The following is a 13,218-nucleotide window of genomic DNA, read 5'->3' on the forward strand; positions in this document are numbered from 1 at the left end:
GTGCTCCAAGGTAGGAGGCACATGCACAGTCTTTGCTCTGACGTTTGAGACTCTCACAGGATGGGACGGCATTTCGTTCTCCCATCCTAGTTGTGGTGTTCTGCCTTTTGAGGGCTACTACAACCTGGATGATTATAGAGGGGTGGATTAGGGGCAGTGATGGCCTACTGGAATGCAACTCGAAGGCTTAAATCTCCTTCTTACTTGACTTTAGAATATGCAGTACATGCTAGCCAATGTGTCCACTGTTCTGCGCTGCGCGCGCATCCACCCCCCCATGCGCCGTTGCACCAAGTTGCCGACTACATGCAAATTTGCGGTCCTATAACTGCCAGTGATGTCACTTCCTGTATTTGCCCCCCCTGAAAATTCATAAATCGGCTCTCCTGATCCTGCACACAGTAAACATTTGAACTTTCTTAAAAACCAGGTGAGTTAACCTAGAGAAAGTAACAGGGTAGACGTAACCAATATGTTTAAGATTGCTTCATGGAAAATAATAGGGAATCATCTAGTATTATTGGAGTTGTAGATCAGAAGCGTTTATGTGCAGCTGTTGTCATACTGTAGTAGGCTTGAGTCTTTGCTGAGCGAATCCTCCGACCTGGAGAAACGCCCACCATCTCCTGAGGGGAACGCACCATTAGAGGCCATGACGTGGCCAGACTGGAGGCAAAGAAATGCAAGAGCAGGAGAAAAAAAAACTAGGAAGCCAGCCTAGTCCTGCTGCAGGCCCTGTTTCCTGGGACAAGTCCCTAACGCAGGTGAGGGGGCCCCCATTCTTACACTACAAGAAGGATGGGAAGGACCTGATTTTCAAAGAGCATTGCGCTCCATGCAAATGTACTCCTTCCCCTCTCGCCCCCCCACGGCCCACCATAGATCTGATACCTCCTGCCCCTCTCCCCGCGGTCTACTTTCTAGTGGTGACAGACCAATGGTCCCGCTATCCGGAGGTTGAACTGGTGGAGTCGACGGCGAATGACCACACCACCATGGCGCTGGAGAAAATGTTCGCCACGCATGGATTTCCGGTGGAGATATGCTCAGACAATGGGGTACCATTTCGGGGGCAACGTTTTGCTCAGTACTGTGAGGAGAGGGGAATACGCCATAGGAAAGTCACACCGCTCTGGCCGAGGGCAGATGGGGAGGTAGAGCGCTTCATGCGAACGCTAAACAAAGTGTTCCGCATATCAGCAGATGGAGGCGCAGACCTCTGACGCAACTTAGTGGACTTCCTTCGAGAGTATCGCTCGACCCCCCCCCCATCAGTCAACCGGGGTCGCCCCTGCCGAAGCACTCTTTAAGCGTGTACCAAGAGGGCTCCTGCCCGAAATGGAAGGCCACCAGCCGGGGGAGATTGAAAAAGATCACGTGCGAACTGAGAGGGCGGTGCGGAATGAAAAGGAGACGATCAGGAGGAAGCTCTCGGAGAGACCGATTTGCGGTGGGGGATACCGTGTTGGTGCGAAACAGAAGAGCAGAAGGAAAGTTATCAACCTACGAAACCGAGCCCCTGGGGGTGACGCACGTAAAGGGCTCGATGATTACAGCGGCCAACACACGTGGAACTGTCACCAGGAATGTCTCGTTTTTCAAGCACGTGGGATATGCCGAAACGGATGAAGTTGACCCTCCGGCACCTGAGCCAAGCGATGAACCGCCACCGAGACCTGATGGACTGGCCGAGACTCAAGGGACACAAGAGGTGCCTCAGGCCGAGACACGCAGGTACCCGAGCCGGGCGGGGCGTAAGCCGCCGCAGAGGTTCCAAGACTTTATTATGGACCCTGCCTAGTCATCTAGGTTGTGCTAGAACATTTATGTTTGAAGAATACGTTGTTAAGTTATACTGTTGATCAATGTTCATTGTTTGGGGGAAAAGGAGGGATGTTGCGTAGTAATACACGGTTCTGCGCATGCGCGGCCCATAACGAGGCTCGCGCATGCGCGCATGAATAAAGACGGTCCCGGCCGGCAGTTTGCGCCGGAGACCAGAGCAGCAACACGTCTCCGGCGTGTCTCTTGGTGCGAGTGCCGTGTGCGTGCTTGTGTGCCTGCAGGTGGGGCCTGCCATCGCCCCACACCATCACATCTGTGTACAGCGCTCTGCTGCTTCCCAGCTGGGCATATCAATGCTTTGTGTTTGGCCGAATAGCCAGTCAAGCATTACCTCAAAGATGAATACAGAGCCACCTGGTTGTTTCTTTGTGAACTAGATAAATAGACGTTATAAAAGCAATAAAGTTGACATGATTTTGTTCCCGAGTTCATTTCTTTACTGTCATCAGCAAACCGTGTGTAATTAAAACGTTGCGGCTAGACTTTTTTTTTTAAATCACCATCAAATAATTATTTAAAATGTAAATTAATTTCACATGCACATTTTTCACCGTGATTCAATTTCTGAGGCGAGCATGTTTTTGACATTTACCACTAACTATTCGGCTTGTAGGCTGTAAACATAAAGAGTACGGGTCCAGGGTCTTGAATGTTGGGCGAACTTCAAGGCTGAAACTCGACACTCCCCAACCTTGCGACTTTCTTGGAGCATTTTAATCGCCACTATTATCGGTTTCATTGAAGAGTTCACCTCATTGTAGACGTTCATTGAAAGGTTTAATTTTCAGTGGGGTTTAATTTAGTACGCTTGGCCAAGCACCCTTTAAAGGTCATCCGTTATATCGCGTCAATCTGACTGGCTGACTTTTGTCCCCTGTCTGATAGATTTGGAGCCTGAGGGTTTTCCTGAGAGAGAGCAGTCATGCGAGGTGGAAGCGGTGTAGCATTACTAATGGGGCGCGGTTACCTGCGCGCGGAGGCGGGAAGCCTGCTGGCTCATGTCTGAATCACTTGGCAGGGAGTCTCCTGGGGATAGTTCTCAAAAATGTCCACTGGGGCGACCAGTACTGACAGCTAGGGGGAACCGTGTCTGCCAGCGTGCTACTACTGTTCTGCTTTCAACACATGCTGAAGTTAGAAAAAGGTGTGCATACTGTGGACGCTGAGCTGTGTAAACAAAGCGTCTTCACCAATACAAGTTTCGCAATTGAGGCATTCATTTTCATGATTCGGCGCTAGAGGGCGCTCTGCAGTGCTGAGAGCTAAGTTCGGTTTGTTTCCCTTTTCCTGGTAGTTCGCGCACGTTCAAGCCCTCGTGCTTTCTACGCTCCCCCTGTCCCGCCTCTGTCGTCCCTTTCCTGTGCAGGTCTTCTATGCGCGGTCTCTTAGGAGAGCCACTATATTTATCTACCAGTATGGTCGGACTGGGCTGTAAAATTGTCTCGGGCACCAATTAAAAAGTGGGCCACAGTTGCAAACGGCTATTCATTCCTTTTGTGACACTGTTTGAATAGTACTCAAGAGGGAGTTATTTGATAACATGTGATGCAAATTCTATGACAAGACAGGAGGCTCATATTATGCATTACAATCTTTACTCTGAAACCACAGCAGCAAAGAAAAAAACTTTTACAAACAAAAAAAGTTGAAAAGAACAGAACTAAATAGAGTTCAGTGTCAATGTAAGGGGAGCTCCCCAATCCATCATGGCGGACAGGTCATGCCCTGCAGGGGACCAATGAGCAGGGACCCTTCCTTATATAAGTCCATTACTCAGATCCCAACCCCTCTTTCTTTGCTGCTGAAATCCACAGCTAAGTTACTCCTCCTAGTTCTTACCTTTGTGTGGAATTTATGGAGTTTAGAATGTTATTTTCTGTTGCTTTATGTATTGAATTTGATTTATAGCGCTGGTAATTACAGTCGCTTCGCCTGCTCATAAACCTCAGGCAGCGACACGTGGAATTTTTCCCCTCAGGGGAAGTTTGTTTATCTTGAGGCTGCTGCCTCCTGTCCCCGGAACCAGCGCGCATGGTCCACGTGTCCCTATAACATGCTTAACATTCTTTCCCCTAAAGGAAAGTTTGTTTATTTGGTGCGGCCTGGAGCCGCCGCACATTGCCCACGGGTTCATGGACATTCTTCCCCTTTGGGGAAGGCTGGGTTTCCGTGTACGGCTGCCTCCAGTCCCCGGAGGCAGCGCATTGCACACGTGCTTGGTCACGTCACGCCTCTAATGCGGCTCCTAATAAATTTGTTTTCCCTTCACAGGGATGGTAATGTGGCGCAGCGAGTAGAGCGCTCGCTTTGACTTGGGTGCAGAGCCTGCTGACGCAGGTTCGAATCCCGGCGGGGCCACACTCATCCTTTCCTCCTTCCAAGCTCGATAAATGAGCACGCACACCGTGGGTAATATTAAGCAGCGCTAAGATACCTGAGGGTTCGTAGCGCTATATATATATAAATGTCAAATTAAAACGCATCGCGTGTGTTTTTCTTTTAGATGCGGCTCGCGTTTGGATTGAGATGCTTGCATGCTAGGACCAGGCTGGGAGGCAGTTCCCTAGGCCCTCATTTCGTTGGTGGAGCTCTTTCATGAGCGTTTCCACTACGTGCGGCTGTTCCCTCTCTTGCTTTGAAACGCCATGTTTTCTTGGTCTTGAGCTATTATTCTTTAGTATGTTTATATATTATGTGTTTATGGTTCAGAAAGGCTTCTGTTGCAGCACACGGGTGTCATAGCTCAAAGGGGAAGGTTAAAGGTTTCCATGCAGAGGGACCTGGGTTCGCTGCCGCCATTGGCAGTGTACACATATGGATGTGCATTTATACCTTTATTTATTTATATTGACATGTGTCTTTATATATTTAAAAATAGTTATATTTAAAATTAGTTATTTTATGTGGTGTTTTAATTGATACTTTCAGCCTATATTTGCACCAGTTCGCCTATTGAAGAGCCTCATACGCTGCCATTCTGCTGCTTTTTATTTATTTATTTCAGTGCTACTCAGGGCATGGGTGATTTGCCTTCACTGTAGGGGCGATACTCTATTTCGGTTTCAGATTCTGCCTGAGTTCTATTGCGAGGTTAACCCTCGTCTAATGCTGGTTTTTCCACACCCTGCTGGGGTGAGCGGTTTCACGTATATTGGCTCAGTGTATTCCTCCCTTAAACTTGGCAGTTTTTGTTTACGTGCGGCTGGGGGCAGATGTCAATATTCTCCCTGGAGGGGTACTGTCACCTGCTCGGTGGCAGGTTTTACCTGTGTTTTTGCTGCGAGGTGGCCCCTCGTATACTGCTGGTTCCACACCCTGCTGTGGTGGTCAGTTTGAGGTACACGTGCTCAGTGTATTCCTCGCTCAAAGTAGGCACCTTTGTTGCGTGCTGCATATGGCTGTTGCTGTGCCATAACCGGCTCGGGTTCCGGTTCTGCCTGAGTGCTAATGCGAGGTTACCCCCTCGTGTACTACTGGTTATCACGACCTGCTCGGGCGAGCAGTTGGAGGTGCACTTGCTCAGTGTTTTCCTCCCTTAAGGTTGGCAACTTTGTTTAAGTGCTGCATATGGCAGAGGAAATTGTCTTTCTGTAAGCACGCCATAACCTGCTTGGTTTTCAGGCTTTGCCTGGTTTCTACTGCGAGGAACTCCCTCGTGTACTGCTGGTTGCCACACCCTGCTAGGGTGAGCAGTTGAGACGCACTTACTCAGTGTACTTTGGATAACCACTAGATTTAAGTGATGACTGGATCATATTTGCATTTTTAGAATGCTCAGTAGCCCGCATAGCTCGGTAAGTATCAGCTTCTATAAGGGCTGGGGGTCCAGACCCTGTGAGGGCGTACCCCTCTTCTTGGACATGTTATATATTTATTTATATATTTATTTATGTATTAAGTCCTTTAAAGAAAAGAGTGTGTGGTATACAGACCCATGTGGGAGGTTGTAACTTCCTCTCTAGCCGCTGGTGTTCACCTCGCCTTTTTAGTTAAAGATTCTGTTGCCCTTTACCTTGGTTAGTTTCAGGACAACTCAGTCCTTTCCTTAGGTTTGTTTTTCCCGATATCAATTGCTCCACCCTATACCTGTGCTTATTAAGCTGCAGTATTTTCTCCTAACATGAGGAAGAAAACAGGTTGCGTTATGCCTCTATTGAGGTCTGCAGGGCTTGAAGCTCTCTTTATGGGGATGTGTTTCCCTTACTATTGGTCCCTTTGGACATTCATTATTCTATTGGTACTATTGGTGGAGACAGGGTCAGCTCGAGAGGAACTGTTCCGTTGTGTGGCATGGCAAGTTCAGCAACCAGGTTCTACTTGGAGGAGGTGTTTGGAAACACTTGATGCTATCTAACAGACGAGTTGCCTAATAATGATTTTAGGGCGCCTGCCCAGTGATTTCCTCCCAAGGCTTGGCCTGTGGTTCAGCTAACCGTCTAACAGGTGTTGCAATTTCTCCTCTGCTCGTGGAGTTCAAGCAGGCTTCGGTACCCTCTAGAGCGTTGATTAACCTCTTTCATTGGGTATATATATATTTATATATATATAGACATATTTTATTTTCTACAGTGCAGAGGATAGAATGGGGTTTTCACATCCGTGCTGACCGTATGGATACAGGTCCCTAATTGGGAAGGGTCTAAATCAGTGTTTTATCCTGCTGAGATCGATAAGTGAACACCTCACACCACACTCTGTTCGTTGTAGTGCTTGTTTTTCCTTCCCCTGATTCCCTTAGTGGCCAGTCAGCCTCTCACGGATTCAGAGACTCGGACCTCAGGGTTTGAGGGGTCTGTGGTCCCAGGTTTATTGCACAACCTGTCATTTACGGGGCATTGATAATTATCCCAGAGTTCTTTCCCCCCTCATTCCTTTTTTTCGCCATCCCTGGGGGAGATTGCATCATGATACTCGCGCTGAGCTTTTCCCTCCTGTCAGTTACTTTCCTTTGCGCTAATTCCTGATATTTCAATAAACTAAGGGGGACCCGTCCACGGTCAAGGGTTGGTTAAAGTACAAGTGTGTATTTAGTTTTCTCTTAGCGGTGTACAGCAGAGCTTTAATATGGTCCTCAGGGTAGCCTTCTTCTGGGGTTGCAAGGTTTTTCCCTTGGATATGGGGGGACGGGTCCCCCTCCTTTGGGGAAATCTCAATATCCCTCGGTGGGATAGTGGGGTCTGGGAGTGATACTAATCTCCCATCAGATTATTATGACCCTCTATCACGATGCGTTCCAGCGTCTCTACATTAACTATCAGAAGGTGTCTGTCAGTGCGATTCCCAGTGGGCTGGGATATATATTTAGTTAATGGCTTGTTTCTCCTGGTCACCTGCAGGGCAGGTGGACCTTTGGGTTTTCACAAGAGTTTGTTTTGCAATGCGATGCCAGCTCAGGGTGCTGTGAGCTTCAGGGATCTTCAAATTGGATGAAATAGAGGTTAGACCTCTTCTGGTATGCAACTTCAGTCTAACTGCTTAGCGATCGGTTCTTTGCAGTTCGGTCTTGCTAAGACTTTGGAATTTAGGAGTTCTTCTTCGGTTAGTTTTTGATCCTCTAGGGTTTTATCACCCAGAGAGGAGAGAACAAGGTTCAAGCACCGGGCATATATACAAAGGAGTTTACATATCAATATAATGGGAACGATTGGTTGTAAAATACATTTTTCTCCTTGCATTGTTTGGCCTCTTAGGGGTCAGGTGGGTAAATATCTGCCTTTTGTCATGATAGCAGTGTCCTTTTAGCGAACGCAGGAGGTCTGTGGGTCTCCGTGTTGACGGTTGACAGGTTCAGCTTCTCAGGTGTGGCCCCTCTCTCTTCAATTCTGCTTCTGTCTCCAGAAGTCATCCTTCCTTAGTATACACATATGTCTTAAGACATTGGGGGTTAGTATGTTGTTTTCTGCTCCGCTCAGGATGGGTCGTCCTCTTACAAATTATTAAATTACCTTTTACTCCCACTTAGTTTTCCCAGTGTAGTTATGGGACATGCTCTGTTGCTACTACAATATCTTCCTTTAACGCATGGGAGGGAGCCCTACAAACATTTCACCCCTATGGGGTACTTTCTTTATCTCCAGGAGAGCTGGGTGCTTCTTTTCTTTGGTTTGCTATCCAGGTTCCCAAAGAGGGTGTGAGCTTGACTGTTTTAAGGTTTGATTGGACAACGGATGCGTCTTATTTTCAGAAGGGGTTTTTTCTAACCTGTTAAGTATAGGATAGCTTTGTTCAATGTTTTCCCCTTCTTTTTTAACCAGTTGGTTTGGTGGCTGGTAGGGTCGCTGGAATAAGCACATCTTCCTGTTTTTCTTACAGTGGATTTGGCTATGCCTTTTAAGTTGGTTATTGGGGCAGCCTAGTCTTGGGCAATTCGCTTGCAGTCAGCTGATTGCTTTAATGAAAGCATTTAAAACATTTCTTTCCTATTATTTTATCACATTGTCTATTGTATTGATTATGTTGTGCTAATGGGATGCAAGGGCTTTGAACTTGCATAATATGAGCCTCCTGTCTTGTCATAGAATAGCTAATCCCCCACACTAACGTGAGATGGGGGTTTAGATTCTATTAAAGACAAGGAGGCGATTATTATCCCACCCACCCACCCTGGATATAATATGATATGACAGTTTTGACACGTATGTGCACAGATGGTTCAAGAGAGAACATTCTTTGGTTTGTTGTTTTTCCCATCCACCCACCCTTCTTGCTTGTTTTTTTCACAGCTACGGGTTGAGGTTCTGATCACGAGGGTGGCTCGCAGTTTCAAGTTATGGAGTGCGTAGTACGAGAGCTTCGCTGGATTTGCCTTCATCGTTTATCATCTGATCGGTGCAGTGGACGTCTGGTTCAAGTCAGCTACAGAAAGAGGGGTTGGGATCTGAGTAATGGACTTATATAAGGAAGGGTCCCTGCTCATTGGTCCCCTGCAGGGCATGACCTGTCCGCCATGATGGATTGGGGAGCTCCCCTTACATTGACACTGAACTCTATTTAGTTCTGTTCTTCAACTTTTTTTGTTTGTAAAAGTTTTTTTCTTTGCTGCTGTGGTTTCAGAGTAAAGATTGTAATGCATAATAATCGCCTCCTTGTCTTTAATAGAATCTAAACCCCCATCTCACGTTAGTGTGGGGGATTAGCTATTGTTCATTGTAAAGAATATGTATTCGGCAACACTGGTCAAAACTGTTAGCCGCATAGTTAAGTACCTAATCAAACTGGCTCACAATTGGCTAAAAAAAGTGGCCAACTTTGACCCAAAAAACTGTGTCACACCAGCATTTTGGTTCAGCCATGGGCGTATTGCATAGCTCTCAACTCACACGCTTTTGGCGGGTGTCACCCGCCTTGTAAAGGGCTGACTCACCCGCCAAGCCTCCTGCACGCCCATTGATTCCAATGGGCGTCTCACCCGCCAAAAACAAAATCGGGTGATTTCACCCGCCTTTGTAACACAAATGATTGAGAGCTATGCGTATTGCCATATAGCCTATAGGCCAGTCCGAGCCTGTCTCCCAGCGGTATGTTAAAGAACCCTCTAGTTTCAGAGTTTTTCATCAAGTTTTTAGTCTCTGGGGCGGTAGTAGGAGGGGAAAGTTCCTCACTCTAGTGGTCTTAAAGTACACCGACATCGCAGCTTTCTCCTCCTGTTGACTGTGAGGGGTTTTTAGTGACTCCTTGTGGCTGTGGCAGTGTTGCCTGGAATATTTTCTGCGCCACTAAGTCGATCTGCAGCCTGCCGCATCTTTTCCGTGCATGACTCGCACGCCATGTTCCAGGGTTTTATAGTTGACTTTCTCCAGCATGGGGTCTGGCATGGATTCACATGCTCATGAATATTCCCCGTTGTCAGGCTGGGAATCCTCGGTAAAGAAAAAATCAGTTTGTTTTGTTTCTGAACTGTCTTTCTACTAATAACCAATGACTGCACTGGTTTCTGGGTCATACTGCCCCCAGCCAATGACTGCCCTCTACCTAAGCCCCTCCTCTGGCAGCCATCTTCATATTTTTACTGCACGTTCAGGTGTTGGGAGTCCTCGTGCTTTAGCTCTCGAGCTTTTACTGCGTATTGCGTTTTTTCAAAGAGTTTACTCTTATTTTTTGGTCGATTTGAGCCTCAAGCTCCACCGATTCTTCTTCCGATCAACGGGGAACCGTTTCTGAATTTTCTACACCCCTCAAGGGCGGATTTTCGTCGAATTACACTTCTTGGAGGATTCCGGAAGACCTTTTCGGCCTACCCCGATTCGGACATGGCACAGGACAAAGGAAATTCAACACCTACTGGATCCAAACTGTTCAGGAATTGCACAGGATGTGGATTACAGAATGTCTTCAAGGAAGATGAGCACTCCCGGTGCCTCTGCTGCCTTCACGCCGACAAGTCGCACATGGAGGACTGTGTGTTCTGTAAGAACATGTCCGTCCGGACAATGAAGGACCGTCGTACTCGGCTCACCAACTGGCTGGAGGGGAAGAGCCCAGCAGCAGGTGAGAAGATGTTCGAGCGGTCTTCTAAGACCTTTGAGGGCACTCCAGCGACGGGGGCCCAACAAAAAGACAAAGCACTGCGAGTCAGCGGGCACCGGGAGCGCCGTTGGTTTGGGCCCCCTCGGCTGCCAGGCAGGGCGCAATGTCACCGACGCCATCATGCCGCTCTTTTTCACCACTTAGCAAGCCCCGCCCACCTGGTGCCTTCCTGCCTGCCGCTCTTTCACCACTTAGCAAGCCCCGCCCACCTGGTGCCTTCCTGCCTGCTGCTCTTTTTCACCACTTAGCAAGCCCCGCCCACCTGGTGCCTTCCTGCTCGCCGCTCTGTTTCCCTACTTAAGAAGCCCTTCAGCCTCTTTTCCTTTGCAGATGGGGAGCAGGTGCAAGTGAATCTAGGTCACCTCGTCCAAGCACCACCCACCTTCTTAGCCCTGCCTCTTTCTTCCTGCTCTTAACTATTATATCAAGGTCGTCTCTCGCCCGGCTGTCTGCAGTGAAGGGCAGACGAAGAAAAGGGCAATTCCTGTTCGGACCAGGAGGACCCAGGGCACGACCCCCTGCTCAGACAGCAAGTAAGCATGCACCAACATGTTACCCCCTCTGTCCCCACAGGCCATCCCCACCTCCTCTTGTCCCCCTGTGATGTTCCCTTGTGCCCCCCCTTCTCGTACACAGGTGTTGCCTGTTTTGCTTGATTCTTCTACCATGCTCCCCCTCAAACTCCTCCAGCCTACTTCTGCAGGAGTCCTGATGCATTCTGCTTTCACCATCACCCTCTTGTGGCCAATGCTGGATTTGACTTTTATGGACTTCATTCATTCATGGTGCGTCACTCTTTCTCAACTCTCATGCTGGACATCCTTTGCATATTGTACTCATGGTGGCCCTGAATCATGCTGTTCCCATCTTCATCTTGTATCTTGGCTTGCAACATTATTTGTTACTACTGACTTCTGCAATTGTTTGTTTGTTTATTGAATTTCTAATGCGCACCAGACCCAGATGTAACCGGGCACAGCAATAAGGATATGCAAGGCTTACAAGGTTATATAATAGCAAACAATAAAATTAACAAGTGAGGAACAGAATAGGTAAAGCTCGAATGTACAGGTAACAAATTCAAAAAAGTAATTACATCATGGAGTACAGAAATGTACTCTGGTTTACATATATAGTGGATAAAAGACAGTTATTTACATCATAATACACAATACTATACAATCTTAAAGGTAGGGTGTGCTGTTGTGCAGTGATTTAGAGTAGGGTTAGTCTTCGGTCAGATTGAGGTGGGTGATGAGGTTCTTTCTGAAGAGTGGTAAGGGTTGATCCGCTCTCAGTTCGTGTGGCAGGGAGTTCCACAGTTTGGGGGCCATCACAGGGAAACTTTTACCGCCAATCTTGGAGGATTTGAATCTTGGTACCATCAGGCGGTTTGTATTGTATTCGCTCTCCACTCTTGCTTCTCCACTCTTTTTGACTGCTTAGTCTGTTCTCTCCTCCTTTCCCTTCTCCTATCTCCTCCCCTTACTTTCGTCTATGCACTTACTCTATCAGAATTGTCCCTGGACCTAATATGATAGCAACCTCGTCTGTTTCCTCCACCCACCGATTACTGTTTTATACTCCTCTCCCCCCCCCCACCTTCCAGCACTATCTGAAATGTCGTCAGGCCTAGTAGGATAGTCGTTTGTTTTGTTCCTCCCCTCCCTTTCTGCACCCCTCTCCCTCACCTTTTTGTTTTTCTCCGGCTCTACCAGAAATGTCGTCAGGCCTAGTACGGTAGTCGCCTGTCTGTTTCCATTTCCTTCCCACTCTCCTCCTCCCTTCCTTATTTATGTCTTAGTTCTTGCACTATCTGAAATGTCGTCAGGCCGAGTATGATAGTTAATTTCACATCCTTACTGTTCATGGCCTGTAAGAATGTCATTGTATTTTCCCTTGTTCCCTCCCTTGCCTTGAAGCGCTTTGAAACACATTGTGTATAGGCGCTATATAAATAAACTATCATATCATATTATCCACAAGCCAACGCTCTGGCTCGGGGAAAAGGAAGTCTGAGAACCTGGGTAAGCTTCGGGAGAAGCACCGGTCGATCCAGACGGAGAAAGCCAAGGGGGGCGAGGCGGTGACCCTCCCCCTAAGGTGAAGGCCCTGATTCACCTGGCAAAGGCCTCGATTGAAGGAGTCGTGGTGGGCCTGGCGAAGCCTGCAGAGGCTACCCCAGTGGAGACGACTACCGGGCCTAGAGTTTCCCTGCCACCCCGGAGGGAAACCTCTTTCCAGCCTATCGAGAAGACCCCTGTGAAACCCCGGGAAGAGAAAGAGGGGGGGCATGTTAGCCCTAATGGACACAGATACCACCTCTGAGGATGAGCTGGCTGGCGTCAAAGCTATCCTGGACAAGAAGTTCGAGGCCTATGGGAAGGATCCCGAGGAGGCAGACGCAGAAAGCAACAGTGGAGCCGACGAGGAGCCGCGGGCCGTGGAGGAAACGGAGGACCCCGTGCCACAGCCTTCGCAACCGATACCTATGCCACAGGACAATTCAGGAGCAATCTTGATGGCTTTGCAGACCCTGTGTACGGAGATAAGGACAAGGTTGCCCTTACCCACAGCAGACGATCCAGCGGTGCCTGGACCGTCGGGAAGCCCACCGAGCAAGCAGAGGTGAATCCATCCTCCCCCTCCCTTCCATCCTTCACCTCCATCCCCTCCACCGAGGGATGAGACGGGAACGGAGACGACGGCTACGATGGGGACGGACAACAACGACGACGGTGGTGACGACGGGACAGATCTCCCATCACCCCCTGCCCGGGCCTCCCCACCCCAATGAAATTGGCTCCTTTCATGCCATGATCACCAGGGCATCGGAGCTTTTCCAGC

Source organism: Ambystoma mexicanum, chromosome 12 (assembly GCF_040938575.1).
Source record: "Ambystoma mexicanum isolate Mex_15411 chromosome 12, UKY_AmexF1_1, whole genome shotgun sequence".
Lineage (NCBI taxonomy): Eukaryota > Metazoa > Chordata > Amphibia > Caudata > Ambystomatidae > Ambystoma > Ambystoma mexicanum.